At 51.8% G+C, this 27,303-nt stretch overlaps 1 protein-coding gene across 3 annotated transcripts in view; it reads right to left on the bottom strand.

Annotated features, from left to right (window-relative positions):
* ADARB1 (adenosine deaminase RNA specific B1) overlaps nucleotides 1-27,303 on the bottom strand; it is a 117,892-nt gene that overhangs the window by 68,339 nt on the left and 22,250 nt on the right. For all 3 annotated transcript variants that reach the window (XR_016392928.1, XM_022596512.3, XM_022596506.3), the window contains exon 2: nucleotides 1,011-1,146. The gene's annotated coding sequence lies outside the window, so the exon portion shown is untranslated. The remainder of the gene's footprint in view (nucleotides 1-1,010; nucleotides 1,147-27,303) is intronic.

Raw genomic sequence — 27,303 nt, forward strand, 5'->3', positions numbered from 1 at the left:
TTTCTATTTCACTTAAACAGTATAATTAATGAGGCAGTTTACGTCTATGGACGTAGGTGGCCCTAAATCACACTTCACTTGCAGCACTAAAGCATGTCTCACTCTGGGATTCTCGCCGTCTCTCAATAAACTCCAGCTACAGAGAAACTGATTTAAGATCACTAATCGAGCTGAAAGATGAGCTGTGGTTGAACATAAAACTCCACCCCTCTGGCACAAGCAGCGGTAAAAGTAACCTTGGTTTTGCCCTCCCCATGTGCCAAAAAAAGAAAAAGAAAGAAAGAAAAAAAGCATCAGTAGAAGAGTAAGCCTCTTTTAAAGGTCTCCCTGGGAACCAGGTACCTGACATTCTTGACGTTTACAGACACAGAAATGGCAGGGGGGGCCTTTCCAGGCGCACCTCTCCTCCCCCACCCGGCCCCGTGGGCTCCACGTCTGCCCCGTCCAACGTCCCCCCGGCCCAGAGGGTGCTGTGATGTGGCAGACACTCCCCAGCCCCCACCGAGGGAGTGAACAACGTACACAGAACACGCTCCCGCACTCAGCAACCTCTGGCGGCCACCTCCCTATGCTTCTTCCCCGCGAAGAAACCTCCTTGAAAGTTCAACGCTAGACCTTCCGCAGGCCGCAAATTAACCTGACATCACACTACCGCGATTTTAACGCCTGTCTCAACTCCTCTCAAAAGCAGACGCTGAATCATGTAACAGTCACAAAAATAAGTGCTAACGAAATTTTCTTTTAATCACCTCAAGGAAAAGAATTTGCGGCAAAGGCTTTACAGCGAGTCCAGCGTGGCGTCCCCTCTGCAGGAACCGCGCCGGCCGCTGGGGGGCAGCAGAGCACCGGCCGAGAGACCGCAGGGACCGTAACAACCCGTCTCTGCTGGAAGCCAGCCCATCACACGCATTTTAAATGGCAAGCCAGAGGCTTAACTATTCACCTACGGCAAGCCAGAGGCACTCTTGTCAGTCAAATGTTAGCAGAGATGTACGGGTGTCTGCTCTTACCTCGCACTCAACGTGTTTCTGTTTCCTCGGCCCTTCGGTGCAGGTGGGGCGGAGGAGACCTAAGTGTGGCGTCTGGTTGGCGAGCTTCCTTCAGGCCCCTCTCCAGCTCTCTGTGCCCAGCCTGAAAGCCTTCCCTCTGTAACAGAAGCATTCCATTACTTTGCATTAATTTAACTCAATAGTAAAGCTTTTTCACCAGTGCAGGAGCTAACTCTAATAATAAATATTGTTAATTAAAAGTCCTCTCCTTGGGAGATGATCCTGCAGGCCACACAGCACAGGCAAAAAAAAAAAAAAAAAGCCCTCTTCTAAACACGTTTCACTTACTTTTACTGTACGCTTACGATTTTTAAAGCAGATACCCAATGATCAATCACGCTTTCACCACCGCGACGACAGGCAGACAGACGCGCACGTGACAGGCACCACCGGATCTCTGCTGGCGGACGTGCCAACGCAAACGAGCACCGACCCACGCGCTAAGGAGGGGGGTCTCAGGCAAAGTCCTGTATGGACCTATCTTCCGAAAAAGGGAACGTCACACGCACGGGCCTGCGCACGCGCGTGAGTGCAGACAGACCCAGAGCTGCACATTCGGCATCCTCCCTGCCCCTTCCCACCCAGGCTCAGGAGCTGAGGCCAGCCCTGCGTCTGCATCTCCATGTTATCTCCCCGCCGACCAGCAGCACGACCGCAACACGCTAAAACACTACAGAACCTGAACATGGGACGTCTCTATTTTCTTTTCGAAAAACAAACTGATATCCAAATGACGTCTGTGCTGGGCTCCTCCGGTCACCCACCCACAGCGTCACCCACCCCATCACCACCCGGCGGCCCACCTCCACGCCCGGGGGGAGACAGTAAAGGGGCGCTGCCTCGGTGCCCACTTCCACGGCAGGTGGGAGTGGGTCGCAGCAGCCGGGACACGACCCCCCCGCACTCCAAGGAGAAAGAGGAAGGACCAAGTGTGAACCACCAAGGGGTGAAGTGCCATTCCAGGAGCTTCACAAAGCGAAAGTCCACAGACTAAAACAGAGCGAGGAAAACACGGCAGGAGCATCACAACAAGAGATGCAGAGCTGCACTCAGACACACAGAGGAGTTTGTAAACCGAGACCTTTAAATACAAAGTACTGGAACGGGGTGATGGAGACTGCCATACTCCCAGGGGGACTGCAGGGCCGTAAGGGCGGGCTTCGGAGCAGGGCCCTGGGTGGACACCCTGGCTCTGCGAGCGGTGACTCGGCCTCTCCAGCTCCTCGGACAACACGCTCCAGACCCACGGCCCCCTCCAGCCATTTGGGTGACCCCAGCTGCGGTCCCAGTCACCGTGGAGCACAGACAGGCCGTTCCCTCACACCCGACCCACGACATCACGAGCACAACCAAACGGTGGCTGTTCTCAGCCCCCAAGTTTTGGGGTGGGTAAGTTAGGCAGCAAGAGACCACCGAAATGGAGCTATCACTGCAAACCCTGACAGCACTAACATAGAGTAAGAGGGTACTAGGAACTTTATTCCAAAAACCTGGTAAACTGAGGCAGAATGAGCAAATTCCAAGAAAAACGCAACTCATCAGGGCTGACTCGGGAAGAAACAGAAAATCTGACTAAACTACCAACATTAAAGAATTAGAATCAAGAAAGAAAAATCAATGTACAAAGAACACTCCACGCCTAGATGGCTTCTCCAGAAAGTCCCACCCAGCATTCAGCAGGAACACATCTGTGAAGCACATGAAGAAAAAGTATGGGCCAAACTCACTCCTGAAGACGGATGTAAAAATCCTCAACAAAACGTCAGCAAACGCAATCCAACGATATTTTTAAAGGCTGATACAGCATGATCAAGTTGGATTTGTGCTGGGAACATTGGATTTGTGCTGGGAACACGAAAATGACTGTGTGCATGAAAATCAACTGATGTAATCCACCACGTTAATAAATCAAGAGGGACATAAGAGAATATACCCACGACTCCGTATGTGAAGCTCAATCACAGGCACAGCTAAGCTGGATTCTGAGGGGTGCACGCTCCGTGGTAAACTAAAAAGAACGGCAAGGACAGGGTTACTCTGAAACACAGGACAGCGGCCATATGGACAGGGAGGGAGGGGCAGTGGTCAAGGAGACAGAGACACAACGTCTGTTTTTAACCCGGGGGGCGGCTGCACGGACGTGTCATCAGAACTACTCTCTTGGGCTTCCCTGGTGGCGCAGTGGTTGAGAGTCCGCCTGCCGATGCAGGGGACACGGGTTCGTGCCCCGGTCCGGGAAGATCCCACATGCCGTGGAGCGGCTGGGCCCGTGAGCCATGGCCGCTGGGCTTGCGCGTCCGGAGCCTGTGCTCCGCAACGGGAGAGGCCACAGCAGTGAGAGGCCTGCGTACCGAAAAAAAATAAAATAAAAAAAGAACTACTCTCTTACACCCGCACTCTTCTGCAGGAACCACACAGCTCACAACACAGATGCTTGAGACAACAACCAGGCACGGAAAACAATCCACGCCTGCAGTGCCCACGGTGTCCAGGAGCATCGTCGATCATGACGGAGCCCAGCACAGCCAACCCGGGAACCACGCGGGCGAGGGGCACCGACCGCCCGCAGTCAGGCTGGTCTGCCACATCCACGCGCGGCCCCTCAGTAGCCGCGGATCCTCTGCGTCCGCAGGCCGCGCAGCACTGTAGAACCGACGGCTGATCGAAGTCCGAGCGGTTCACACCCACGTTGTTCCAGGGCCAACTGCAGCTGCCATACAATAAACCAGATGAAGCCCGTGGCAGCGGCAACCAGCCAACCACCTGCAGTAGCAAAGAGGGCTATGGTGGCAAGACCGTGAGGAAAGTCAGGAGAGGCAGCTAGAGGTTTCCTATTTCCTGCAGAAGACAAGAAGAAAGACCCTGTGGGGAAAGGCGGGGAGCTTAGGGAGCCAGGCTCTGAGGGGAAGAGGCCAGTTGGTGAAGCATGGCTGAGTCAGAATCCTGCCCCGTCTCGTTTCCCTGGATGCACCATAGGAAACGGGCAGGGCACGGGACACCCTTAAACCCCCAAACTGGGTAGAGGTGGGGTGGGACACACAGAGGAGCCCCGCCAGCTGGTGGCTCCGTGGCCTCCGGCCCTGACACGTTCAGGCACCACCGCCTTCTGGAGCCTCCTCCTGGTGACTGCGCCTGGCTCGGGACACCCTCCTCTGACAGCGGCGTGACCCCAAATTAGTTGGGCTGGAGGGGTTCCTACAGCGGGTTCCAGCCACCTCTCTGCTGACAAGAGGAGTTCAGATGCCACAGCAGTGGTGATAAGACAGGGGTCACGTGAGATTTAGCGCGCCTAGTACTAACTGCAAGTCCAGAACTAGTTGTATTAAGATAAACGCCTCACTCAGCACTTGATGGATTGCTGTGCCCGGACAATCCCACTGATTAAACGAGGCAGTTGCGTTTCCTTTTAAAGCGCTATTTATCGGTATAATTTAATGAGACTGGAAATTAGGGCTTAACTCTGCCACGAAACAAGTGCTCTCATTTTCTACCTTGGAGGTGTGTAAACCTGTTACATGAGCGTGCAGATTCTCCGATGTTCAGAGACACCGATTATTCAAGGCTTGTGTGCTCAAGGCAAGTGAACAGGTGAACGATCACCTGAGGGACGCCGAGACAAGCAGCGGCCTCTCCGCGTCGCTGACAGCGGCCACTGCGTTACGTGCTTAACTAGTCCTATGAACAGGTACCCACCAAAGAAGGATGGCGAGCGGACGGGCACCGGGAAGAGAGGCTGCAGGTGGCGCCCGAGACACAGAGCCAGGGCAGGGAGGGCACCGATGCCCCTCCGCTGACACAGAAAGCAGGAGGAGTCCATCAAGATGCTTTTGGTGAGAGGGAGAGGGGAGGCCTCTCAGGAGAAGTTGGCATGAGAAAGAGGAATCCAGGCTGTGTTTTCAGAAAGATCACGCTGACAGCTCTGTGGGCAAAGGCCAGAGGGTGAGGCTGGGACAGTTAGGGGACAGAGGGATTACAGAGACGGAAAACGTCAGAGGTATCTCAGAGGTGCAATGGACAGGCCTTGGGAATGAGGCCTGCAGGGGGAGGAATGAAACGAAGCCGGAGTGTCTCCAAGGATGCTGGTTCCTTCAAAGGGGCAGAGAGGCTTTTCAATAACCAATGTGAGAAAATCAAAAGAAAACAGGACACTTTAGAAGATGGGTGTTTTTCAATTGTTCTGAACTATGAAAACCTCTGAAGTACATTAACTGTGGTCATTGATATTTCAGCTTCAACAAGGACAAAACCTTTCCTGGCTGAGATTCCATAAGAATAAAGTCAATTCTAGTATGTGAACTACTATGGAGAGAAGTGAAAGCTTCACGTGGTAAAACTGCAATGAACACTTAAATACAAGAACGTTCAAATAATCAGTACAAATCCCAAGGAAGGGGAACCACCATTAGACAATATCACGCAGTCAGGGCTTGATAAACAGGGCAGGGAGGGGGGCACTGGCCCTCAGTTCCTCTGATACTTCTATGAAGAAAGAAATGCCCAAGGAAATGGTAGTCTAGTCCAGAGGTCTTGGTTTGATTTAATCTTTTTTTTTTAATTAATTTATTTATTTTTGGCTGTGTTGGGTCTTCGTTGCGGTGTGCTGGCTTCTCACTGCGGTGGCTTCTCTTGCTGCGGAGCACGGGCTCTAGGCGTGCGGGCTTCAGTAGCTGTGGCTCGCAGGCTCAGTAGTTGTGGCACATGGGCTTAGGTGCTCCGCAGCATGTGGGATCTTTCCGGACCAGGGCTCGAACCCGCGTTGCCTGCATTGGCAGGCGGATTCTTAACCACGGCGCCACCAGGGAAGCCCCTGATTTCATCTTTTTTGTACGATTTAAACTCCATTTGGAATTCCCTGGCAGGCCAGTGATTAGGACTTGGTGCGTTCACTGCCAGGGCCCGGGTTCAAACCCCGGTTAGGGAACTAAGATCCTGCAAGCCGTGCAGCGCAGCCTAAATAAATAAAGTCCATTTGGGAAGTGCTCTACACGGCACATTTAGTTCCATGACATCCGAGAGCCACACTTGTCACTGCTCCCGCGCAGGGCCCACTCTGGTCTGAGTCAACGCGATTGGGTCCAGGTCGAGAACACTGGATCCACCTCGTCCTGAAGGCTCAACCAAACACGTTTCTCACATGACCTTGGTACCTCCCAACAGTGCCTCAATTTACCAACCTTTTATTTCCCCTGCATTTTGGGCTTAAGAGACCAACCAAAATGGACTTTGTCATTTGTTCTACTTAGTGAATTAAATACATTCCAGGTTCTGAGCAAATACGAATAACGTACTTTCCCTCATAAGCAAGATTCCTTTGGAATGAAGTACTGCAACAACGTGGCTGGGTCTCTGAGTCATCACGCCGAGTGAAACAAGCCAGACCAAAAAGGGACGTGCTGCCTGACCCATCCACGTCAATTCCAGAAGGTGCAAAGGATCCACTGTGGCAGGAAGTGGGCAAGTGGGGTCGTGTTCATGACCTTCACAGGGCGGTGCTCCCACGGGGTCTCGAGACTCATCCAGTTGTATACGTCACAGGGTACAGGGTCTGGGCACATGTCAACCGCACCTCAAAAAAAGCTGTTTTTAAAAGAGACCACTTTGGGAGATCAGCTGGGTGCTTTGTGACCACCTAGAGGGGTGGGATGGGGAGGGTGGGAGGGAGGGAGACGCAAAAGGGAGGAGATATGGGGATATATGTACATGTATAGCTGATTCACTTTGTTATACAGCAGAAACTAACACACCATTGTAAAGCAATTATACTCCAATAAAGATGTTAAAATAAATAAATAAAATTAAAAAGACTACTTTGTTCTGAATTTTAAAACCCCTCTTCCTATTTTTTGAAGTGAATTGGTAACATTACTGGAAATATTTTTATGACCTGAAGGAAATGTTATTTTTTCAAACTTTCAACAATCAAATACTTCATGGGAAGTTAACGCGTGTTGCAAACATTAAAACAATTCATTAAATAGGTGGGAGACTTCTCCCTATCTCTCTATATTTTATTGTTTTATGATGGTTTTTAGAGAAATCCAATGTTCCCACCAGTAGGAATGAGCCCTGCATCTCCACGGGAAGAAAGCAGGGATGGAGTGGGGGAGAGAGAGACAGAGACAAACAAAGAGAGAGGGAGAAACACAGAGAGACACACAGAGAGAGGGACAGAGAGTCACAGAGAGAAGGGGAGAGAGGAACAGAGACAGAGGCGGGAACAGAGCGGGCGAGCAGGGCGCTGTCACTGCAGCGCCCAGAGCACAGCCTCCCCCTGCCTCTCCCGCACTCAGGCCCAGGACGATGCTGACACACAACGAAGGCAGCACCGGCCGCATCCAGCACAGAAAAGGGGCGACTCAGTCCCGGGCTCAGCGGGGACGGCCTGAGTCTCCAGGACGGCAGGTGCGGCAGGTGCGGAGGGACAGGCGCTCGGGGCCTCCCTGTCCTCAGCTCCTGTTCCCTTCAGGACAAACCAGCAAGGCCAGTGGGTGAGCGAAAGAGGGGTCTTTGCAGGGGAGCCCAGAGGCATGCGGCCTAGACTCCCCCATCCCAGCCGACAAAGCACAAGACCAAGAGAAACGTGAGGAGGACCCAGGGCAGCAGGCGAGGGGGGCCTGGCCCAGAGGATGCCCGCCCGCCCTAGGGCCACAGCCGCTGCCCACAGATGCCGGGAAGCCCACCACGACGACCCCGCCCACCTCCCCCCAGAAACCTGCACTGGATCATGAAGAGAACAGCCGGAGAAAACGAAAAGCCCTCCAGACTGAAATGCACGAGCCAAGTACACAAAGGAGAGTGAAAGGAAGAATTAAATGCAAAGGAACACTCAGGAGGCTTCCTGTAACCGAAAGAACAAGGACCCGGGACCCGCACAGGCCAGAGCAGGTGAGGAGAGATGTTAGGGGCAGCGGCCCCGGGCGGGGGAGCGCTGAGACCGACCATACACTTCAAGGTCTAAAAGTACCAATAACGTGGAGACTTCCCTAGGGACGTGTGTCCCTGGGTGACAACAGCGCCAGCTTCTACCGTCACATCCTGCGTTACATAAACTTGGGACATCCACCAGCCACACTTCGATCAGATTCATGTCAAACTAACACGTTCTCATTAGCTCTTAACTAAAATCCAACCAAATGTGATAACTCTGTATTTCTTAAGTAATGTTATAACTTTAAAAGTATTCGGTAAGGTTATTTATCAAATACTGACAATTAATATATTCTATAATCCACTGCAAGGAGATGAGCTGTCTAAATAGGAAAAAACCTTTAATCATTTTTGATAGAAAGTTCTCAAATCTGTCTCCTTGCTCTTACATAAGATGAACTAAATATAAGTTTTTAACCAGAAAATGCCCTTTGGTTAGGGAACAGAGAGGAGAAAAGGGCAGGTCCTTAGAAGGAAGGAACCTCCCTTGGTGGGGAGACCAGCCTCCGTGGGTAAATAAATGAAAGTAACTATTATAAACTTAGACCCCAGAGACCAGGAGGCCGGAGCCCGGGGGGGATGGTAAGACACCTGCCAGTGGGAGGGGAGGGGGCAGATCCCCTTCCACGGTGAGAAAAGCCAAGACATCTCGAACGGCACCTCGGGCCTCTGCCAGCAGTGCCACACGAGGGTCCATCTCAGAAGGGGGGGGGGTCGCGGAGAGAGAGTAGCGGGAAAGAAGCAAGGTGGGAACAGGCGGCTGTGAACCTCACAGGCCCTCAGAGGAGGGAAAGGGGGCCATGCTTCCTGACTCTCCTCACAGCCGCTGTGACCTTGGCTGGAAACCCATCAAGGACGTTGCAGGAATTAAAAACTACTGCCAACTTCTCTTACAAACAGAGACACAAAAACCGTAACCAAAGTACGAGCAAATTCAAACCCACGCACGTCTGGAAAAGAGCACGTCACAACCAAGTGCGATGGCTGGCTGAAGTCTGAAAATAAATCAATACTCCACGTCGCCAGTGACATTTCTACTCAAGAGCGCTTTCACTCGGACTCCTCAGTAACCCCAACTGGCATCTCCCTCAATGTCCACTGGTGTGATGAACCCGGTACTCTGCTCAAAAACCACACCCCACTGTGGAAGAGAACTGAAAACAAGGAGAGAAGAAATACAGAAGCTGAGAGGATGAAAAACAGTATTTCTGCCAATCGTGAAAATAAAGACCAAGCACATAAAAGCCCCTGCCCCCCGCTTCCTTCCCTGGGGAGGAGGAAGGGCGACAGGGCTCGGTGTCCGTCAGGAAGTAGCAAGAAGAGCCACAGGGTGAGGCAGGGGGGACAGCCAGCCGGCCATGTAGCCTCTGTCCCCTGTTCTCCGCACGTGGGACGGCCTCCCGGTGGGCGCCGGGAGGAGGGAGAGGGCTGCTCCACACTGTTCCTAGAGCAGGGGTGCGGAGGGTTCCCCAAGTCCATGGAAAGAGTGAAATTAGACGCAAAATGGTGTGTCTGTGTGTCCAGGCGCATCTTCCCAGTGAAAACGGACAGGGCTTCAGTCAGATGCCCAAAGAGCCCCTGGCCTGCATCCTATTTCAGGCGAGGATCTAACCACTGGCTGTGACTGACCCCAAACCCAGTCCTCTCTTTGGCACTTAACCAACAAAACATGAGGGCCTTTCCTTTTCCAATACTAGTTGATGGTAACCTATGAAGTGTTATTAAGGAGCACGCAAATCTGTAATTCCTAACCCACAGCTGGGGTGTCCCCGAGTTTGCAGACAGAAGTGTGGTCCCTACACCCAGCACAGGCGCCCGCAGAGGGCCACGCGCCCCACGTTCAGGAAGAAAGAACACTTCATTTTCCGTAACAGCTTTAATTTACCATGGATTTCAATGGCTGCTATTGTTATTTTTATCGTTATAACTTTAGCTTTGTTTTATCATTTCTCATTAGTTTAATATGGGTTGTTTGTATACACAGGGATGAAAATTTTGTCAGCTTTCTGGAACGATAATTTTCCAAAAACTAAACTTACCAGTATCATAAATCATCTCCAACTTTACTGCAAAACACATGCACAGAACCCCTCCGAATCGTAGGGGTACCATGAGGTAGAGATGTCTCATTTATTGGCAATGTGCTGACTCCCAGTATATGAAATTTAACTAATTTGCAACACACTATCAAGGTAAGTGTAACAAAATTACCAGCTATTTTTAAGTTTATGGGGCACTCTTACATAATACAAACTGACAAGTAAAAGTACAAAACGTTTCTTAAAAGATTTACATATGCTGCTGACAAATTTACTGGAACTGGCTCATTTAATTTCTTCCCAATCCTTTGATAATGTTGAGCAATTTTTCCAGGGGAAAGAAACCCCCGCCCCCCGTTCAAGATGTTCAAAGGTACAGAACCTTGCCACTAACAGTGATCTAAAGACTTTTAATCGTAAATAGTGGCAAAGTCCACATCTTCCTTCCTTTCTTCCCAAGGCCCTGTTGAAAGGTCAGAAGAGGTACTTCCTGGCCATGAAGGAGTCGTAACAGTGCTGAAAAATTACAAAGGGGGCTTGCAGCCCCGGAAGCTGGGATGGGCGGTCATGGCAGAAAGCAGGCGGACCCAGGCTGACTCACGGAGTGGAAGGAGCCGTGTGCAAGACAGCGGGGCGCGGCTTCCCAAGAGCCAGGAGCCAAGGGCAGGGCTATGACTCCCGGGCCACAGCTTGAGAATACTCTGCAAAGACAGTCTGAGGTTTCCAAGGGGGGGTGGGGGCGGTGTCCAAGTATGGTCACTTGGACCTGGAAGAGAAGCGGGTCAGGGCGAAGAGTAATTCTAAGTCAAATAATCAGCACTGGAGGCCACGGGCAGGGAGACAAGGAGAGAGCAGGAGAGATCTACCTGCAAAAGAACGAGGATCGAGCTGCCATCTCACTTCTCACTGGCAACACCAGACTCTGGAAAACACCAGAGCATACTTTCTGAGCTCCAAGGGAAAACTGTATGAACCGAGAATTCTAGACCCAGCCAAATTACCAATCAAGTGTGCGAACAAATAAACCACATGTTTGAACACTGCACGCAGGAACCCAAGAAGTCTCTCAGCCACGCGCTCCATAAAGAAGTGGATTAAGCCGGGGCGAAGTGAGAGTAGCACTGACACACACACACTCGCTACCAAACGTGAAAGAGTTGGCTGGTGCGAAGCGGCAGCACAGCTCTGCGAGATGGGCTCGGTGCTTTGCGATGACCTAGAGGGGTGGGATAGGGAGGGTGGGAGGGAGGCTCAAGAGGGAGGGGATAGGGGGACGTGTGTACGTGTATGGCTTTGTTGTGCAACAGAAACTAACACGGTATTGTGAAGCAATTACACCCCGATAAAGATCTATTTAAAAAAAAAAAAAGAAGTGGATTAAGGAGGTGCTCCAGCAAAACCAAAACGGAATTTAAGAAACAAACATCATGGGATGTGAGAAACCAGAGCAGCTGAAGCAGCCAGGGGCAGCACCAAAGCCCGAAAAGAAGTCAGGGGCTACGTCTGCACATCCTCTTTCCTGGGCAGGAGCTCTGGGACGCAGAATTACGTTTCCTGCCTTCTCCACTCAAGCTGTTTGGCTCTGCAGTAAAATCTATTTGTATCATCATGATACTGTACACTTTGCTTTCCTTACGTTAACATTTCTGGACTAAAGCTGTGGAAAAAGCACAGAAAGCCTAATGATAGATGAGAAACAGACTACAAATGTTTTAAGTTTTGCCAATATAAATCTAAAAATATAACCCACAAAAGCCAGGAACTAGAGAGGCACTGCTTGCTGGTTCCCCACGTGACCAGAAGTGAGGCAAAGTGACAGGGGCAAAGATAAGAAGGACGTGAAAGCAGAGGGAGAAGACGCACACCATCACCTGTTCACCTCTGGGGAGAGCAGAGAGGAAGAGGGAACGTGTAACTGCATTCTCGCTCAAAGGCGGGGCCGCGTGTAAGAAGATTAATATTTAGTTAAGAATACCTTTAAACACCTGTTAAAGCACCAGAGTTCTTTTATAAATTGAGTACACTTTTATACCATGTGCAGATATCACTTCAGGTTTTTTTAAAAACAGTTAAACTGAAAGGACACCTTTATCCATCAGTGTGTATTGAACAACTGCAGTGCATCTGTAGGACAGAATGATAAGCTCTCCTTGTAACAACTGAAGCAGTTACGAGCACTATATTAGTTACATGAAATTGAATGCTTTTAAAACTATTTTTTACCGTGAAAGCAAAAAGATAAAATGTGTCAGTCCTAAGAAAAGGAAGGTGCCTCTGTACTAACACGTCCATGGTGTAATGACGAAGGTATATGACAGAATGGTGCAGAGACTAAACCAGGATTTCACAGAGAACCTCCACATATGCATCACACGTATATGGTTAAGTATGTACATAGATCTCAGAAATCCCATGTATGCAACAGAAGTCCCGTGCACATGACGGAAATGCCACATACATAAAAAAAAATCCCCCACGTCTACGATGGAAGAGTCACACACAGCACAGAAGTCGGTGATGACGAGCGCTGTTTAGTTGCCTCCTTCCACATTTCTCCTGCGTGTCCCCGCCACACACACTTTCACACACCTGACACGCCGGGCCAGAGGGTAAGCAGTTGTTGCAGGAAGACACCACGGCGCTTGGAGACGATCTCCCTGGAAACTCAAAAGGGCAGCGGGCAGACCGTCCTGGGAGAAGTACGTGGCCAGGAGCAGCGCTGCACCGAGGCCGCGTCCTCTCTGCTGTGCCCCCGTCCTTAGAGGAAGAAATCCCGGAAGCATGATGCTGTCCATTCCACATGGGATCATAAGAGCAGGGACGGAAAACATCTTCAGTAAAGTCCTTACTAAATGTTGTTATACACTGAAAACGAAAATATAAACCATTTCTCCAGTTGTTGCTGTTAATTTGCACCACATATTGCTCCAGTGATCTAAGAGGCCCGCAGAAATACGTAGAGGAGCAACAGCCTATGAACTGTGTTTAGGGAAAAAATAAAACACATACAAAAGCAGCTCAAAGGACACAGACAAATGTTAGTAGCTACAGCTGGTGTTAGGCGATGGGATTAATGCGCTCCTTCTTCCTAGTTTTGCATCTCTGCAAAGTACACAGAGTCCACAATGAGCATATTTTGTTTTTGAATAAAATATAAAATCTTACGTAAAAGAAACTCAGAAATGCAAGAAGTGTTCTTCAAAGACAGCAGTTGAGGCAAAGGGACAGTGGCTGCCTGAGGGCACAGACACCGGTCCCGCCAGCCCCCGCCCTCGGACAAGGCCAAGTCTCAGTCTGACCCTGTTTATACGACAAAACTGGCTCAAACAAGCAGCTGTTCCTGTGCTGAACTGGGAGGAGCCTCGTCCTGGGGACACCCTCACCACCACCTCTCCCCCCAGTATCCACCCTCACGCAAAAGAGCTGAGTCTCCACAGTAAAAATGCAGAGCACGGGTCCTCGCGTAAGGAGGTGACAATGGAGAAGTCATTTAGTTGACAGATGCGTATCTCCTCAGCTTTTGGCTTTGCAGAAAATGACAAAATAAATTCCCTTAATGGATAAGTCTGCGTCCCTAATACTTAGGTCAGGGGATGCCCTTGCCCTGGAGTTCAGGTGAGGCACTAGACACCCCGGACAAGGCCACGGCTCTGGGCTCAGCCCCAAGACATATGTGTTACACAACAGCACTGCAGACCAACACTGGAGTTTCAGAGCAAATGAATCTTCCTCACCTACCAGACAAAGCTGATGACTTCTGCAGGAATCCTCGGGTTTAACTGACACAAATAAAAAACGATGTCTCAACCCTTAAACACGTGAAGCTCAAAACCCCAGGCTTCGGGAGAAGGGGGATCGTGCTGCAGTCAAAGGCGCGCAGGCACAGCAAGCCAGCACCCTCGTAACAACGGGACTCAGCAAACGCACACGTGGGAACACCCACCGCCCGACCGTGAGCTCCAGCGACGGCACCGCTGCTGCTCAGTTTTCACACTCGAGAACGGGCCCAGCTGTCACTCACGCTGTGACCAGCCAGAGGACGAGAGCGGACCACCTCCCCCTGAGCACCAACACATGAGATCGAATATCCAAAAACATGTATTTTTGCATTTCTGGGATGAAGAAATAGAACTCAGTTCAAAATGTTGTTTGTCACCAGATGGCCGGTCACTTTACTTTTCTCCTGAGCCTGCACAGCTGGGTAAGCGACCTGGGAGCTGGAAGAAGCAAACCTCCCAAAGATCCTGCTTTGCTGTGGCTGGACCCTCTCCCCAGCGAGCCAGCACAGGGCCTCTGTGCAGATCGGTGTGACCCGCGTGCCAGGTTAGAAACAGAGCTGGCATCGTGCCTGCTGGAAAATCTAGCTCCCCAGCCCTAGAGGCTCCAGGCTTTCCCTCCTGGATGCCCACCTCCCGGGGCTGCACAGGGAGCGAACACAACAGTCCAGGCAGAGGACTCCTCAGGGTTCACGCACTGCGGACGGAGTGGGGGACGAGGATGCCCAGGCGACGACAGAAACTACCTGTTAATCAACCCCGATATGCTCGTAATCTACAAAAATTAAGTGATGTTGAATAGTTTTAATATTGGATTCAGTACAATCAAACCCAAAAGAATGTTCAGCTCAAGTACTACCTCCTCCGTGAAAACCTGGCAACTGCGAAGCCCTCCCGCCGCCCAGAGGCCCCTCTGCCCCACGAGGGTGGAAGGCCTCCCCGCTCCAAGCCCCTGAGACGCATCCTGGGGTGATCTGTGGTCTCATGGGAAAGCATGCCACATGGATCTCCAACACCTGCCGTACCTGGTGAACCCTGCCTGCCTCCTGTTCGGTCCGTGTTTTATCTGTGTGCCATCTAACGGGCCAGAGCCTTTGAGGGCAGGAACCAAGAAAACCTCCAGGTATTCTCAGGCCCAAGCCACTGCCTAGTAAGAATGTGCTCAGTATTTTTTACTGAGTGTGGTAACCTCTGACTGATACACAGGCGATGTCTACTAATCCTGGGATTCATTAAAAGAAAACTTCACGCCACTAACCGTGTTAGATCACGTGGTTATCCTCAATTTATAAAAGAATTCTGGTGCCTTAACAGGTGTTTAAAGATATTTTTAACTAAATATTAATCTTCATACATGTGATATGTATATATGACTAATCTTAGCGGTAAAGATTAAGCTCACAAAAGTAAAAGTCAATTGTGACTTCCAACTTGAAATCTTCGAGAAAGTTATAAACTGGCTAAGCTAAACTGACCTTTGCACTTGTCAAGGAAGGGCTGACTGGGATATAGCTGCGTCAGTGGTAAGGAGTTGTTTCCACAGTGGCTAATATCAAAGAACTCTCAGTAGTTCAGAGGCACCTCCAGGCAGGACCCTCTGAGGTGTCACCCACGGACCACGTTTCAGACGCTCTGTTAGATAAATTCCACTGTCCCAGGCCATTTCCTGGTAGTTTTAAGAGAGTAAGTTCTCCAAGCACTTCCTTTCAGTGCCCATCACAAGTAAACAAGAGGAGCTGAGGGCAAGGTGAACAATTAACATCCCATAAAATATTTTTAAATTTTATTTGCACATCTTGTCTCTCCAAATAGCCCTGGGAAGCATTCAAGCGAGGCGAGCAGATTTCCCTCCTCACAGATGTAAACTACGCAGAGTCCAAGGGTGTGCGGCACTCAGACACCCTGGCCTCCAGCCCCGGTGACCTTCCCAAGGCCCCTCTGGCCCCCACGACTCCAGTTCACCCTTCATCCTCCGGCAACCCCCTCAGCCTCGCTCTGGGATCTGACCCCATCTGCCCAGGACGCCCAGTCCCCATGCCATCTTCCAGGAGTTACCGACCGCAGGTGTCCCCGTTCTGGCAGTCACTGCCCGGTCAGCGCTCTTGACGCAATCCCCCGTCCCCGGCCGGGAGGTGAGGGGGGTCTGCAGACACCTGCCGGCTGCCCCTCGTTCCCACCGCGCCCAGAGACATGGGCCACGAGGGGGCCGTGTCTCGCTGCACAGCTCCACACGATGACCAGGGAGAGCGGCTCCCCTGCCCGCAGGCGGCCCGGCAGGTCCCGCGCTGCCCAAAGCCTCCGTGTGGCTCCTGGGCACCTGCCTCACTTACGGTAAAGTGATGACCAGCTTACGCCTTTGAAAAACTTAATAGAACAGGCAACTCCGGAAAAGACACCCAAGAGAGAACTGGAAAATGATGAACCAATTTCTACAGCTTACACAGGAAAAAAAGTGTTTTTTGTTTTTTAGAGCAAAGGGGAAGGTGTGCCACGAGCGGTGTCGGAGCACTGCCCCTCTCCACCACCTCCCCGGGCACTTCCGGAGAAGTCCGACCCCGCCACATGCCTAGCGGAGCGGGAAAATGTAACAAGGCGGGAACAGGAGAGAAGCCAGGCCCGGGGAGCGTGGGGACAGGAGAGCCGCCCGGGGCCGCGGGTCGGCACGTCCACCGCCCTCAGAACAGCCACAGCAGTTTTACTCATAATTGCCCCCAGATGCCTGACTATCCATCGTCAGTAGAATGATGGTCAAACGGTGGAATGTTGCATGTGGCAATAAACTCCAACAGCACAGGGAGCCTCACATGTAACGCTGAACAGAAGGAAAGAGACACAAAAATGCGTGCTTTGATTGCATTTGTATAAAACAAGCAAGCAAGGAAGCAGACCTACAGCCCAGAGCCGCGGCAGATGCACCCACAGGGGGCCCGGGGAGGCAGCGGGTGTCAGGGCTCCGTTTCCAGTGCTCAGGGTCTTGGCCTGGGTGGAAGTCTGCTCTGTGATAACAGCCTGAGCTGCGTATCCATGGTCTGTGCACGTTCCCGTGTGTGATGCTTCTCAACAACAGTTCAGACACAAACCATTTTAAAAGTCACTGGCTGATGAGGTGGAAGAGGAAGGAGGGTAAGAGCACAAAGGCTCCTGAAGAGACACGAGCACCCTCATCTCACACGAGAGTGCAGACAGCAGGGGGAAGAAGGAGGTCCCAGCGGGGTGCGACGGGTGTCCTCCAGGACAGAAATGGGGAGAGACGCTGCCTTGCTTCCGTGAAGCAGGACAGGAACCTCTGTTTCCATAACACATACCATGAGATCCAACGTGTTTGTTTATTACCTTTTTTTAACAATGGTCAAAAATGTGTCACCTATGCAAAATAAAATGAATCCTGACGGCAACTGTAAGTAGAAATATCAAAGGTGCAATAAATGCTAGCAACTCCTTGACTGTTAGAATTTCCAAAGGGATGGCTGAGTGCTTAAATGGATTAGGATGACCCCTCAAAGTGCTACAGGTGAGGACTTGAATGAAAATAGATTCTTGCCAGTGACAAGTATTTAGTTCAATTCCTGAAGAACAAATAAATAAAAACCAAATAGTAAACAAATCCCGCGCACTCTCGCCTCATCTGGCTCTTTGACAAAATGGTCCTCACGAGCAGCCACCCCACGTCCCTCTGTCTTGGAAACCTGCCGGACTGTGTGGAAAACACAAGCGCTACTCGGGATGCAAGTGTGCTGTTTTCCAATTCACTGAAAAAAGAATTAATAATTACTTCATAAAGTAAACAGATCAACATTTTAAAGTTTGTTTCCTGAGCGGAAAATGCACACGTCACCCTGAGGTTAATTCCACCACTTTCAGAGAGTCTGCTGAAAGTGGCTTCTCATCAAGGAAGAAAATTATGCAGAGAAAAGAATCTCACATTTTCTTCTCAAAATCTGGAAGTGAAAAGGCCAAGTAAAAATAAATACAAAGCAAACTGACTCATTTGAGCTTCTCTTCTCCCTGCACTAGCTAATAGAGCAGAAAGCTAGAGTTTGAAAGAAAAGCGTCTGAGCTTTTTGGAGAAAGGATGAGGATATAAATACACGCTCACATCTGACTCCGGGCTGGGTCGTGAGCCTCGCGTCTCCACTGCGCAGCTCGAAGGAGAAACTCCTCACTGTGTGGCTGGCGAGCAGCTCTGGAATGGCCTGCTACAGGCCTCTCAAGGAAACCTCGCGAGTAAATTGACTATTTTCGCTGAAACTTGACTGAGTCGGCTTTTCTATCCTTACAGCTGGAAGCACACTAAGAGCTACGGCAAAACATTGGTCTGAACAGCAAACCTGGAAACAAGCAAAAGGCGCACGACTGGGTTAAAATACTGTGGCCACCTCCCCGCTCTTCAACAGGAGGCTGGAAGACACCAGGGATGGGAGCCTCCGACGGGTGGTGCCACGCAGCCTGTAAAGGACGGCAGGCTGCCCCGCGCTGCAGCGGGGAGGACGAGGGGGACGGAGGGGGCACGTGCACACCTGCCAGGCCCCTCATCCACCCAAATCACTGCTTTCTCCCCTGCAAATGCATCGTCCGGGGTCCGGGCCGGGCTGTGGCCAACAGGGGAGGGCTGAGACTGCCCGGTGCCGGGGGGGCCGGAAGGGAGCAAACGTCCAGCAGCTGTCCTCGCCGTGCCACCACAGGGTGGGCCCTGTCGCCCTCTCCCACTGCTGACCCCTGGTATGGTCTCACCGCGTGGGGCAGGGAGGCTGCTGTCCCACTGCTGGAAGCTGCCCAGGGCCAAGCTGGACCCCCAGTGAGAAGCAGGCCTCAGCCCCATGGGCGGCTGGCAGGACGGACACCGCCCCCCACGTCCCCCGTACGGAGAGGGGTGCGGCTCCCGGCCTGGAAGGGGCCTTGGCCCGGGACCTTCTCTCCCCACCGCCAGCGCGCACCGGGCACAGGACTGGAAGCAGCGCCAGTGCAGCTCAGCATCATCGGACCTGCCAGACTGTCTTCCCTGTGTGAAAAGGCCGTGTGTTCTCAGGTCCACAACCGGAACACAAAATCAGTTTTAAAATCAAAACAATTCGGCCTTTAACCAAAACCCAGGAGCAGAGAAGGCAGTCCACCGTCGGCAGCGGGTGTCTGTGGTGAGACGGCGGCTGGAGGGCCGGGCCTGTGGTTCAGGACGCGAGGCTCCAGCCCAGCCCGAGACGAGGTTCTGACCTGCAGACGGGCCTCTCCTCCTCTCCGTCTGACTTCTTCAGGTCAAGTTCCTGAGACAGACCAATGCTCTCTGCATTGGCCACCTGAGAGGGCAGGCCCCCTAGGGTGACCCGGCTCGTGGATGGCTGGGGGGGCTGCACTGCACAGACAGGGCACCGCCCTTCCGCCGAATCTGCACACCCATCGCGGATGCCTCCCTGCCAAGCAGAGTGTGAAATCCACAACGAACACAGAGCCACCCCAAGGCAAAGGGCAGCAGAGCAGCAGCTCCTAAGCTTCAGGACTCCCGAGTGTGGGGATGAGGGAGGACAACGGCCTGGAGCAACCGACAGCGCCTGTGAGGGGCCGGGGGGCCAGCAGCTCGTGCACACAGCTTCCCAAATGCCCACTCTGTGGTCAGCACCCAACAACGATGAAATCTAGGGGCAGAGTTGCCACTTTCATCATAAAATCCATTTCAAAGCCAACCGCGGGTTAGCTCAGAATCAACCACCGTGAACTTCAACGCTCTCTGTGGAGCCGAAGAGGCCCCTTCACCACCACTAAGCACGTACGTTGTGACAGCTTTCAAAAGGGCTTTGGAATTTCTGCTAATCTGATGTGTGAGAAACGGTACCTCAGTGAAGCTGAAGGGCCATTTTTACGCGTGCGTGTGTGTGTGTGTGTGTGCGTGTGTGTGTCTTGTCTGTTCACGCCTTTTGCCTATTTTCCTACAGGACTTTGGCCTTTCACTTCCCACAACTTTAAAATATTAATGGCATGCTGTGTCGATTTTTCTCACAAATGACCTTTTGTCATCTGACCTTGCCGACAGTGTCGTTGTTGTTTTGGTTTTGGTCAGGCATAGGCTCTTCACCGCTCTAGTATTTTAATGTCATCATTTTCGTCATCGTTTCTTTTGTGGACCCTGAACTCCGAGCTATACTTTTAACAGCCTTTCCCACACTTAGGTTATACTGACGAATGTTTCTAACACTCGAATGGTTTCCTCTTCACGTTCAGCTCTCGGATCCACTGGTACCTGGTCTAAGGCATAAATCTAATGCTGTCTTTTACAAAATGGTGTCCAACTGTCCCCAAATCACTTTTTCAAAAGTTCATCCCGACCCAGCACTCTTAATCACACACTAGATCTCCATCTGTACCTTGGGCGTCTGGTCCACTGGTCTGTCTGTTCTATTTGTGTCTGTCCTGCGCCATCACCACATTACCGCACTTAGGCTTTACAGGACACGTTAATGTCCTTTCCTTAGCCCTTTCTGTTCTGGGTTTTCCAGGTATTCATGCATGCTTCTTTTTCTGTCAATTTTAGAATCAACGTGTCCAGCCCAAGGGAAAAAAACGACTCTGGAGTTTGTATTTTTATTGGAATCACATCAAATTTGTAAACTTACTTAGCACCGCCACCTCAGTGACACTGCGACGACCAAACCAAGAATAAGGTGCGTCCTTCCGTCTGCTCAAGGCTACTTTTGTGACTCTGAGGATCTGTGGAATGTTCTCCACTCAGGTTTCGAACAGTGCTTATGCCGTTAACTCCTAAGCATTCTGCTGTGGTACAGGGGCTATCTCCTCCCCAGTAACTTCTAAGTGGTTAGCTCTGTGTGTGTGAAAGGCACCACTCACGTGCGCGCAGTAGCCCTGTGCTCCTGCTACCCGGACAGATTCCTTTGTTATGTGACTCGCTCTCCTCACTGATCCTCTGGGCCATTCTCTCCGCGCGGTGGCCTCTGCACAAACACTGCAGGGGTGAGGACCGAGCTTGCCCCAGCACTGCAGAAGGTTCTGCTGGACAGTACCGCCCGGGTTTGCTGGGGGAGCTGCAAACAGGGACGGCTTACGTCCTCTAGGCCAAACCCCACGCCTTTGTGTCCTCTTGTTCTTTTCTCAGCCTGGCCGGTAGGAACACTGTGATTAGTAGCCACACTGCACCCCCGTGTTTCCTGCAGCTTCCACCTCCCGCCCTCCCAGTGGTCCACCGCCAGCCCCACTCCTCTGTGGGGAGCACAAGTGGAGGGGGGAGGGCCAACGAGCGCCTAAAATGTATTTTCAATAAAACCTTCTTTACTTTTCTGGCTCTTATTTAAACCTTTGCTAAGACTTTTTCATGGAGAAACACAAAACTGCCACGTGGGACAAACTGAATGATATTTGTGGACCCTGAAAAAGAGATTTTTTTAGATTTCTAAATGTTACTTTTATTAGAATTTGAAATAAACAGAAAACACATTTCCGTCTCCCATTCCACGACTGCAGTATTCCAGTAATCCTACACCTCGCCAATCCCACACTTAGCCGCGGCATCACTCTCAAGCTTGGGGGACGTGGGATCCCTTCATCCTGCTGCTCCCTGGCTCGGGGCGCCTTCCACTGGGAGGACCCGAGTCCACCGCAGACACAGTAACCCAGTCTGTAAAAGTGAAGTGGGCTGAACTTTTTTATGTTGCTGGGAAAATTCGTTTTTTATTAATTTGTTGTTCTAATTGCCAAGTCACTCGTTATTAGAAGAATAAGAGAAAAGGGGTCAGCAAACACGCCAAAGGTCCATGGCCTCCCGGGTGCTCTCCAAGGGTTACCATGGAGACCACACCCAGGAAGCTTAATCTAGGCACCGCATCGGTCTGGTCTATGCAAGATCACGCATCAGGATGGCTGTAGAGAAATGATCGTGAAAACACTTAGAATGATGAGTTAACTGACAGACTACATGTGCACTTAATATACTAGTCTAGGCTGCAACATGAAACAGGCCCAAAGCCCGCCCTGAACACAGAGAGCTTTGTTAAACCCCAGAAAAGGGCTTTAAACTCAGCAGGCATCATAGGCAAGTGGAGAAAGGGACCTATAAAAAAAAACCTCCCAAGGAATTTAATAAGCCTGTTTTTACAGGATACAATTGCAATTAAGACAAAGAAAGGAATTAATACTGCTGTGAAAAAGAAAAAAAAAAAAAAAGCAACCAGCTTTGAAAGCTTGAAACCCTATTGACAACGGTTGAAAATCTAAGAACAACTTTGTCAGCAAGTTGAGAAATAAAGAATCTTAAAACGTGAAATGGCACGTAGCTTTCTCCTCAGGAAAGAATGGACACCAGACTGCTGACATTCCCCCGCAGCTGTTCTACAGAACAAAAGCACCAGTATCACTAGCAAAACAGACTGAAAAAGCAAAGAAGCTGATTTCAGCCAACATTTCTAGACAGGGCCTACTGTGAGAAGAGAACGCACCCGACAGGTCCAGAAAGCCTGGCCAGGGCAACCGTCTCAGCACTTCCGAGGCAGGCGAATCCCACCGTCGGCCGGTCCCGCATCCTCCCGCAGGCCCCAGGGGGTCTTCATAAAGGTGGCCAGTTACTGAAATACGCCCACTTACGCAGGTTCCTGTAAAGCTGGTGTACCAGAGAGCACAGGACCAACACAACGTTCGGGTTCTTGATTCTGCACAACGCTCAAAATGCTTCCCTGTTTCCTCGGGGCTAACTCTCAGGGGTTCTCTCGTTTAGAATGTATTCACTTAATTGTCCTCTGAGAGCCTCGAGGCGACCAGCGTGAGAGAGCTGGCCTTCCACCTTAGGTTATCACACTTTAAAGGGCCAAAATGAAACCGAACGTTCCTCGAAAAACACAAACGACACAGTCAAAAGTTGAAAATCGAAGGCTCAATGACGCACCTGAGGCAGCAGAAAAACCACACAGGAGGCGACCCAGCAAGCTCACAGACATCGCCCGCGCCGGCACCTTCACCCTGAGCTGGGAGGCGAGTTTCTTCCACTCCACCCTGCCCGCTGACCCTACACTTAGAATTCGTGTCCTTCATTTGGGAGGATGTCCCCCCTGGGGGAAATGCAGCCTGCGTGTTAAGGTCATCAAACCCGAGACCCCTCGAGACCGGCAGTCACCCCAGAAAGCCTCTCGGGGGAACGTGTGTGGAGGTGAAGCTCCGAGCAGAGCCCCTGGGCCGCTGGCAGGATGCTCGCCAGGGCCGCGTGTGGCATCTGTGCCCCACGGGCTTCCCACCCGGCGAGGCAGAGCCCCCTTGTCCCTCCGACACTCCTGTGCTTCCAGCCCCTCACAGCGCCCCACTTGGCAAAACGGACACCTCGCCTTTGCTGGAGGCCACTGCCGGCAAGCAGGACAGGGTTTCAGCTCCCAGCTCCGGGAACCCTGTCCTCCAACACCTCCCCCTCCTGCCCCAGCCTCCATGGTCCCGTCCTCTCCAAGCCGCAGTCAAGCGGTCCCTGCCCAGACCCCAGCTGGACCTCCACTGCCCCGACCTGTCCTCTCCTTCCTGGGGTCCTGAGGTCACTGGGTGCAGTGGGCACCTGCCCCTTCCACTGGCCCTGGTCCTTCACACCCCGAGCTGCACAGAACGACTCCAACATCCAAGCTGACGGCACATGGACGCCCCTAACTCCTCACAGAAGCCACCAGCCCCACATACCTGTGTCCCATTAAATCCAACCACATGCACCCCCAGTGTGGCTTCCTCTGGGCAGATTCACAACAGATGCCCAAGGCCATCCAAGGCCTCCCAGCACAGGAGTGGGGAGGGGGCAGGGGGGAGCCAGCGGAAGGGGCTGGCCGCAGTCCTAACGGACTAAAAGTCTCACTTTTGAAAAATGTACAAACCTGTGTGACTTAGTGAAGACACTGCCGGAGGGACGCCTGCAAGGGAAGTCCCTGGAAACCCACAGTCACTGAGACCCTGGCCTCGCCCAGGAGTCCTCGCTGGCGACCTGACCCTTCCCTGCTGAGCGTAGTTTGCCCTGGCAAAACCACAAGATACACTGTCCAGGGCAACAAACAAAGGTAACGAGTCTACGAGAAAACCAAGCGGACAGCTGCCACGGAAGTCAGGCTGAGGGACTTTCCTGGTGGTCCAGTGGTAAAGAATCCGCCTTCCAACGCTAGGGGGTGTGGGTTCAAGCCCCGCTCGGGGAACTAAGATCCCACATGCCACAGGGCAACTAAGCTCGCAGGCCTCAACTAGAGAGAAGCCCCATGCCGCGACAAAGACCCAATGCGGCCAAAAAGAAAAAAAGTTGGGCTGATACTTAGGGCAGAGGGTGAGGATACAAAAGGAGTTTCTACAGAATTATTAGCTTCTTTTAGAAAACACTTTTTAAAGACTTTATTTTTGAGAACAATTTTAAAGAAAAGCTAAGATGACAACACGGTGATTTCCCACATACCCACCACGTCTTCCCCTATTATTAACATCTTACATTAGTACGCTGTATTTGTCACATTTAATGAACCAATATTAATAAACTATTATTGATGAAACTAATACGTCGTAGTTTATTCAGACTTCCTCAGTCTTCCTTGGTGTCCTTCTGCTGTCCCAGGACCCCAACCAGGTCCCCACGTGACGTGTAGTCATCATGTCCCCTCAGAGCTCCTCTGGGCTGTGACAGTCTCTCAGACCTCTTGCCTTTAATGACCTTGACAGTTTTGAGGACCAGTCAGACATTTTTCAGGACGTCCCTCAGTGAAGACCACAGAGGGAAAGGGCCTGTCTCATCACGTCCCCTCCGGGGTGCGTGCTGTCACGTGACCTGCACCGTGGACGCTGACCTTGGTCACCTGGCGCAGGTGTGTCTGTCAGGTCTCTCCGCTGTGCAGCTGCTCCCCCCTTCCCCACTGTCCTCTGGAAGGAGGTCGCCGTGCACATCCCACACCCAAGGACGGGGGACGCTCCCCTCACCTCCCCGAGGATGCAGTGTCTGCACAACCACGTGGATTCTCCCGCAGAGCAGATTCCCTCTTCCCCCGTTTCCTTATCAATCACTCATTTACGTCCGTTTGGACCCATGGGTATTTATTTTATACTTCGGGCCATGATCCAATACGACTTTGTTCTGTTGCTGAACTGGCTCCAGCTCTGGCCCCTGGGAGCTCCCTCAGTTGGCTCCACTGTCCCCCTGTAATCCCCACTGTCCCCCTGATCATCCATGGGGGCTGGTATTTTTTTGCACTTCCATACTTCCTGGCACTATCAGGGGCTCCAGGATCATGTTGGGTATTTCCTACACAGTCTTAGAAAGGAACCCTCACTATTTTTTTATATGCTCGTTTATGGAGCATGCAGTTACACATTAAAAAATACACTTGCAGGGCTTCCCTGGTGGCACAGTGGTTGAGAGTCCACCTGCCGATGCAGGGGACACGGGTTCGTGCCCCGGTCCGGGAAGATCCCACATGCCGCGGAGCCGCTGGGCCCGTGAGCCATGGCCGCTGAGCCTGCGGGTCCAGAGCCTGTGCTCCGCAACGGGAGAGGCCACAACAGTGAGAGGCCCGCGTACCACAAAAAAAAAAAAAACAAAAAAAACACTTGCGGCAGACAGCTAGCTGAGCCTACCTTGAATCCATCTTCCTCCTTCTGGTAACAGCACCCCAACTCTGTTCTGGGGGAATGGCTTTCTCCCACTGGACACTGACTGGGTGGTCCTGTGGCAACGGCTGCCTGCAGGGAGTGAGATGGGGGAGGAAGCCTAAACTTTTCATTTTAAACGGCCTGCATAATTATTTCCAAGGATGTGTATTATTTCCACAATTTTTAAAAATGTAAAAAAATTTAAACCCTTGTGTTGTGAACAAGTAGAGACCAAATCTAAGTAAGAAGAAGAATACTGACAATTCTGATTTAAACTAAAAATAAACATAAAGCATGCTTGCTCTGGAGTGGACCGAGTCTGGCAACGGACATCCCACTGTGTCTGCTCGGTTTCTCTCACACAACTTTAAGTTGCTCTTTTCCCATTTAACCATCGGCAGAGACTCTGCTCTGCTAACTTGACGAGCATCCAAATATCCAAATGTCTCTGTGGAGCGCACGGTATTCAGAAGGTTTCACAACACGCTGTGCTTGGGGAGAGAAGGTTTACAGCTGTAAAGATGGTGGGGCTCACCGGAACTCCCCAGAGCGAAAGGATCCCTGATTTACTTGAGAAATGAGTTACCCCTTAAACTCCAGGGCAGGAAGTAAATGTTATACATTAGCAAAACCAAAGCATTAGCCAAAGAATGTTTTAGTTATATCACAGGCATACTTAAGAAAAAGTATAATCTCAAAGGTTTCTAAAACTAAAACTCTGTATACTTTAGGAGGTAAGGTTTTCCAGTATCCCCTAAAAATATCTGAACCGGGGTTTCTGAGGAACCGGGCAGGGGTGGTGCGGGTGGGAGGGGGCCTGGCGCGGGCGGCTTGCTAAGCCCCTGACCCAGGGCCGGGCGCGCGGGGCACAGTGCGGCGCGCACACAGCGGCTCCGGAGTGCAAGGGCGAGGGTGCGCGGCCACCGCGGGGCAGGCCGTTAACAGCAGCCAGCGCGAGTTCGCCAGGTGAAGCAGCCTAGACCTCGCCCGACGGGACCCCCAAAAAGTCTCAGCCGAGCAGACTCACCCAGCGCCGGCCGCGACCGCCCCACCGGACCAGACCGGGGACGCGCCAAAGAGCACGGCCATGGCAGCGCCGCCCGCGCCGGTGCTGCTACTGCTGGTGGCCCTGCTCCTGCCCGCGCAGACCTGCACGGAGCCCACGGACAGTGCAACCACCCTGACCCCGGAGGGCAACACCTCGGAGAGCCGGGCCCTGCCCGGCATCAAGCTCAAAGCCCGCGGCCCGAGCCCTGCGCCCGGCCCGCTCACCCTGCTGGCCCCGCTGGGCCCACTCGCTCTGCGGCTGGTCCTCGGGTAGGGGCACCACGTCAGGGCCTGCCCAGCGTGGACACAGCGCCCGCGCCTCGCCGGCCTCCACGCCTCGACCTCACGGACAGAAACGGACTCATAAAGCAGAACCCCACGGTGTGCAGCACATGGACGCCATGGTCACACCTCCCTCCACTCCAGGAACAGACTGAGAGGGGATGGGACAATCCCAGCAAACTGAAGATGTGGCTCAGGAAATCTGCACACCTGGGAATCAAAAGATATTTTACCTTCACTTTGGTTCATTAAATTATAAAGTCAAAAAACAACTGGGTGATGTACAAAGCCTTTCTCTGTACTGTGGGTGATGGGCAGTGGCCAGGTCTCCCACCAACAGAGCTCTTGTAACTTGCAAGTTCTCTTAGGAGCTGGTGGCTACATTTGACTTGGGGACAGTAAGTGACAGGGGCCAACACAGTGACGGCAGATCATCCCCAAATCCAGGCCCAGTAAGTCCGCTTGTGCGCTCTGCTTTCCTACACACCCCACGAGTGACCCAGAGACCAGACATACATAATCTCATAGAACCTTCAAATGCTGCTGCTTTGTTTCTGTATGTTGAATAATTTTTACAATTTAAAGGTGAGTTTTTTTAAC

This window comes from Delphinapterus leucas, chromosome 4 (genome assembly GCF_059928025.1).
Source record: "Delphinapterus leucas isolate spDelLeu-1000000601 "Yukka" chromosome 4, BTC_Dleu_Yukka2, whole genome shotgun sequence".
In the NCBI taxonomy this organism is placed as follows: Eukaryota; Metazoa; Chordata; class Mammalia; order Artiodactyla; family Monodontidae; genus Delphinapterus; species Delphinapterus leucas.